At 40.4% G+C, this 6,000-nt stretch overlaps 1 protein-coding gene and 2 pseudogenes across 3 annotated transcripts in view; 1 reads left to right on the top strand and 2 right to left on the bottom strand.

The window, feature by feature from the left end:
• The window catches only part of TBCEL (tubulin folding cofactor E like), a 71,054-nt gene extending 70,467 nt beyond the window's left edge, over window positions 1–587 (bottom strand). For 2 of the 3 annotated variants that reach the window (XM_023525115.1, XM_011383589.2), the window contains exon 1: window positions 358–549. The gene's annotated coding sequence lies outside the window, so the exon portion shown is untranslated. Of the gene's footprint in view, window positions 1–357 lie in introns of all 3 variants that reach the window. The other variant, XM_011383590.2, reaches the window with a different exon arrangement.
• A 3,422-nt stretch (window positions 588–4,009) lies between these two features.
• LOC111733130 lies at window positions 4,010–4,128 on the top strand (annotated as a pseudogene).
• A 1,162-nt stretch (window positions 4,129–5,290) lies between these two features.
• On the bottom strand, window positions 5,291–5,407 carry LOC111733137 (annotated as a pseudogene).
• Window positions 5,408–6,000: the final 593 nt, after the last annotated feature.

Here is a 6,000-nt window from a genome sequence, read left to right on the forward strand (position 1 = left end):
ATTCAGTGGTTCAGAGACAAGTTTCCCATTTCCCCACCCACCAGCCCCAGACTCTTCTCCATCTCCCGCCAGCCAGGGGGCATCTTCCCATCTGCCAAGCCCCTGGAACTCAGTCTGGCTCTCCGACCCAGGGCTGGACTCTCTTTCCCAGTCCCAGGCCCTTCCTGTTCCGGCCAGACGAAGCCCATTCTCCCTGGAGCCCCAGGCTGGTGTCCCATCCATTCCCTTCTCCCAGACAGGCCTCGTCCCGCTCCGAGATCCTCCCGGTGTCTGCTCACACTGCGCCCCGCAGCAGTGGCCCTCCGCGCCTCGGGCCGCGAGAACCCGACGGTGCCGGCAGGCCCGGGCTCCACTCACCCCCTCAGCCCGGGAGGCGGGGAGCTGCTGCGGCGGCTCCTCGGGCTGCGCCTCTCCTCCCCCCTCCCGGCCACCGCCGTGGTCGCCGTTCAGCCTCCGGCCTGCTCCCGACCGACCCCGGACCCGCTACGCTTCACCTCGTCCCCAATTCGGCCCGCAGAAGCCCTGTGTCCTGCATTGACCCGGAAGCAGCTTTCACGGCCCAACAACAACACGCGACCCTGTCGCACGTGTCACGTCCGCTGCGTGAATGGGAGGGGGCACCGGAGGAGTGGATCCTCCCCAACCAAGCTTGGGTTGCCATAGCGACGGGATGTCTATGCTGCCTAATAGCCACTAGAAACCTATTTCACCTGCTCTTTTTCTTTCGCGTCATGAGGGTATGCCCTGGGTGCAAAGGAGGAGTACTGATTGTCACATCAGAGTGAAATTGGACTGCTGAGAGGTTGCTATCTTATAGAAAGGAGCATTGGGCTGAACCTTTCCAGACAGACCTGGAATTTTGTCCTGATTCTGTCATTAATTTGCATTGTGACCTTGATCAACTTACTTCTTGTCTCTGACTTCAGTGTCTTCACTAGGTGATCTCTAGGCTGTAATCTAATACGATCCCAAGATGCTTTTTGCATGAGGATGTGGTAGCACTCTGGCCTTTACTCTGTGTCCCCTTCTCAAGGTCTGTGGCACCCTGAGCTTTCGGTGCTCTTGTACCAATGTAGTAATAGTAGCTTCTGTTTATTGAACCCTTTCTTGGTACCATATGCTATTTCTAATTTTACAATTTCCAAAGTAGATATTTTATGAATTTAAAAATAGAAGTTCGCAGAGGTTAAGTAATCTGCCCTAGACCACCCCAGTTAGTAAAAGTGACCAAGCTAAGATTTGAATCCAGGTCAGTCTGACACCAAAGTCAAGTCCATCCTCTTCACATTATGCTATGCTATTGCTCCAGCTCTATACACATTATATCTGGCTTTTGGGTTGTGATTGCTTATTATATTTCTTTGTCCATTTCTTTTGCAGGAATGTGCATGGAATAGGGATGGTGCTGGCTGATTCTGAAGAGAATTCAGTTTTGTATGACTATGTTAGCTTAAATGTTAGGAGTTAAAGAGGTCTATTGCATAAGGTGTGTGTGCTTTCATGTGGTGTGTGTTAGAGAACAGCTGAGGGGTTGTGATGTAAATGTATGTGTATTTATTGGTTCCTAGAAACAAGGAGACAAAATTCTTTAGGAGGGACCCAATGGTAGTTCCTGGGTACTTACTACTCTCATTTTGTTTTGTTTTGTCTTGCTCCATAGGTAGTAAGGCTTAAAGGGATTAGGGCAGGGAAGCCTGAAAAATCTGGTTAAAGAAAGTGATCTCAGAATCAAAAGGAGGGTGAGCCAAGCAATGTGGCTTAGTTTGCTGAAGTGGGGTCTTTCTTTCTCTTCCTGCAGAGAACAGAGTGTCTTTCTGGCATTTTAGAATTAATGGCTTTGGGAGCATCAGGGTCTTTGACATGACAACCATCAAAAATAGCCTCAGTGGCAAGAACCATGAGAAGAGCAGAGTGAAATATGCACAAAGGAGAGAGAACAGGGTGGATGCTGCTCAGATACTTTAATGGTGGATTTATCTGTGAGCTTGGGTACTCTTGGGAGCACTCTGAAACACTTAGGAAGTCCTGTGAGCAACTAAGAAAAAAGACAAGAAATGTGGATCATTATTGTGAACAAATATTGTATACAGGGTACATAAATATGTGTGTGAGTATTTTGTATCACTGGGTGTAATTAGTTATATACTTCTTTGTTTCTTTGAGATATCATTGAGTCACTTTTCTGTTGTTCCTTTCTCTCTTCTCATAGAGCAAACTCCTAAAGACAAGTCAATGTCTCCACCCCTCTCCAGTCCTCACAACACAGACAGAATTATCTTTCTACAACTGATATCTGATCATGTGATTCCCTGTCTCCTCTTATTTTGTACCTGCCCTGTTTAAGCTGGTAGCCACTAGCCACACATGGCTATTTAAATTTAAGTTAATTAAAATTAAGTTAAATAAAAATTGCATTTCCTGAGTCACATGACACTAACCATATTTCAGGTGCTCAGTAGCTGTGTGTGGCTAGTGCTATAATATTGGACAATGCCAATATAGAATGTTTTCATCATCCCAGAAAGTTTTATTGGGCAATGCTGCTCTAAACTCTCAATTCCTCATGTCTCTGTTCTTTGGAATTTGCTTTGCTAAGCCTTTTGTTTGAAATATTCCTCTTCCATCTCCTTGAGACTAAAAATTATACATAATTGTTATTTTCTTGTCTCCTTGACAAGCATGTGAGCCTCTCCAAAGGCAGGAGCTAAGTTTATCTTGTACATTACCTCTAAAGGAATATCATATAGAAGGAGAGAGTAGATGATGAACTAAAATGAGAGGAAATTACGGAAAAGCAAATTTCTGGTCACTTTTATTAGAACTTATTGATAATTCAATCATTTTGACCTATCAACAGCAATTTTGTATGATTTAACCCGATAATAAGGAAGAACTTTGAAACAACTGGAGCTGCTTCACTCAGTTTTAATGAGTTCCCTGTCACTAGGATAGGTTAAACAAAGGCAGAATCTGTTAGAATAATGTATGAAAATTTTCTGAATCATTTGGACTGGCTGACCAGTCTGATTCTAAGCTTCTAAGTCTGTGTTCCTCCAACTGTGTTTTAATTCAAGGTTGATTATGCTATAACAACAATCAAAGCTACTTTCTGAGTTTTTACTATGTGCCAGACAATGCTCAATATATTTCACATAAATTAGTTTCTTTAATCCTCACAATAATCTTATGAAGTGTGTTTGGTACCATACCAGATTAACTGAGTGAGACGCAGATTAAGTGATATACCCTGCAACATACAGCTAGTAAATGGCCGAGGCTGAATTCATATTTAGGTCAGTCTGGTGCCAGAATCTGGGTTCCCAATAACACTATAACACTATGATAGGCTATAGTTCTATCATGAAGATATTTGTCCTTTTAATTCAATGAATGATTATAATGAATGTATTTCTTGCATTTAGATAGGTGGTTTGGGGAAACCATAATCCCTAAAATGTAGTTGGAAAGATAATGCATATAGTCAAATAACAGTAATATAGAGTAATTAAAGGTCTATTATTTTAAAAGGGAGTCAGCATATTAGCCAAAGTCTTCTCTCAAGTAGGCAAAAGGATAAGTTCAGAATTATATGAGAATTCAATGTGAACAGCATCAGTACACAGATGGGAACACAGATGAAGAGAAAAAAAATACTTCATTTGAGAGAATAATGACTGGTTTAGAAATTAAGAGTCTGCAATACTTGTTTTGTTTTTTTTCCACTAACCAGCCATGTCACTTCATCTCTTTCTGCCTTAGAGTTTTATCTACCAAATAACCTGGATTGGATGAAATACATATGATGAAACAACTGAAATTATGTATAAAATATTATGTATATGCATATATTATATATGTGTGTATTTTCAAGAGAAAGTATTATAGATTCTATCAGATTCACAAAGAAATAACAAGTCAGAAAACTTTTAGGCTACATTATCACTTTAAATTCTGCAATTCTGTGATTCTGTATTTTATTTTTGTCAACATTATTGACATGACTGTCAGTGTCTGTGGCTATGCTACCCTGAACAAGCTTGATCCCATCTGATCTCAGAAGCCAAGCAGGGTCAGGCCTGGTTAGTACCTGGATGAGAGACTACCTAGGAAGACTAGATGCTATAGGTATAAAAGATAAAAAAATAAGGGATTGTAAGCTGACAAGTTTCTTCCAATCTGTGAGGTCAACCAAAGGTTACCTTGCCTAAATAATAATAATAATAATAAATACTCTATTATCTTTGTCAGAGTAAAGAGGAATTTTCCACTCAAATGGCTAACCTTGTAATCAGTTCTTTGTTCTGCTTCTGTAGACATGCTTGCCACATAGGCTGAAGGTCAGGGTAAACTGGAGATCAACTGAAGACTCACCCTCCCCTTTGCTTGTTCTGTCTAGATAACAGATGTATTGCCTAAGTTCCTGTCTGAAAATCTCATGCTCTGTAACTGCCCATAACCCATAACAATTCCCTCTCTCTGAAACTGCCTGAGGACAAATTAACCAATTGGCCCATGCCAAGTGTAACTGTGCAGATAATCCCTACAAAAGTAAGGTTATCCCTGAGCTCGGGGCCCAGATCTTCAGAGCACTAGATCCTCTGGGACCACTGGCGTAATAAACCTGAGTTCTCCAGGTCTCTGAGTGGTGCTTGGTTTCTCGCCGGTCTGACTTTTCTGCAACAAGAGCTGCAGTATTTACAGTGATATCTCATTTTTTTCTAGGTTATGGTTACTTATGACATGTTTTCTTTGGTTAGTCTCACCAATTTTGTTGGTCTTCTGAAAGAATCAATTACTGGTTTTGTTGAATCTCTGTTATATTTTTGTTTTATTATTTTTGACTTTTATCTTTATTATTTTGATCTGCTCTTATTGGATATAATTTACTGTTTTCTAACTTTTTTTTATAATATGCATTTAGAATTGCACATCTGCCTCAATACACAGTTGATTGCCATAGTTTTGATATGCAGCATTTTCATTTTCATTCAGTTTTAAGTATTTACTAATTTCTTTAGCCTATTGATATGATAGATTACATTAATAGATTTTTATTGAGATGCAATTAACATATAACATTGTGTAATTGCTGATTTGATACATTTATAATTGCAATATGATTACCACTATGATGTTAGCTAACACCTCCATCACCTCACATAGTTAGCATTTCTTTTATGCAGTGAGAACAGTTAAGATCTAGTCACTTAGCAACTTAAAAGTTTATAATATAGTATTGTTGACTACTATGTTAAGTATTAGATCTCCAGAACGTAATCTTTTTTTTTAATGCCTACAGCACCTGATATTCCTAGGTGGTCTCCCAACCAAGTACTAACCAGGCCCAACTCTGCTTAGCTTCTGATATCAGACGAGATCAGACGTTCAGGGTGTCATGGCCATAGACCTTAATCATCTTATAGTTGCAAGTTTGTACCCTTAAATAACATCTCCCCACTTCCCCCATCCCTCAGCCACTGGTAACCACAATTCTACTGTTTCTACAAGTTTGACTTTTTTAGATTCCCATATAAGTTATATCATACAGTATTTCTTTCTTAACTCATTGAGCATAGTACCCTCAAGGTCCATTTATGTTGTTGTAAATTGCAGGATTCCCTTCTTTCTCCTGGCTGAATAAAATTTTTGTGTGTGTGTATTTATCACATCTTCTTTATCCATTCATCTGTTGATGGACACTTAGGTTGTTTTTGTATCTTGACTATCGCGAAGAATGCTGTAATAAACATGGGAGTGCAGATATCTTTTTGATATTCTGTTTTCATTTCTTGAGAAGTAGGATTGATGCAGGATAGAGGAAATTTCCCAGTGCAGGGGGAGACCAAGCCTTGCATTGAGATAAGAGGGTCCTTTGGCAGAGAGCGAAGAAAGAATTCAATGCACACACCAAAGTTAGAGTCAAAAGGAAAGTTTATTAGAAAAGGGGTAACACTCCACATACAGAGTGTGGTCTCCTCTCAGAGGCAGAGTGAGAGGGAC

Source organism: Pteropus vampyrus, unplaced genomic scaffold (assembly GCF_000151845.1).
Source record: "Pteropus vampyrus isolate Shadow unplaced genomic scaffold, Pvam_2.0 Scaffold528, whole genome shotgun sequence".
Taxonomy (NCBI): domain Eukaryota; kingdom Metazoa; phylum Chordata; class Mammalia; order Chiroptera; family Pteropodidae; genus Pteropus; species Pteropus vampyrus.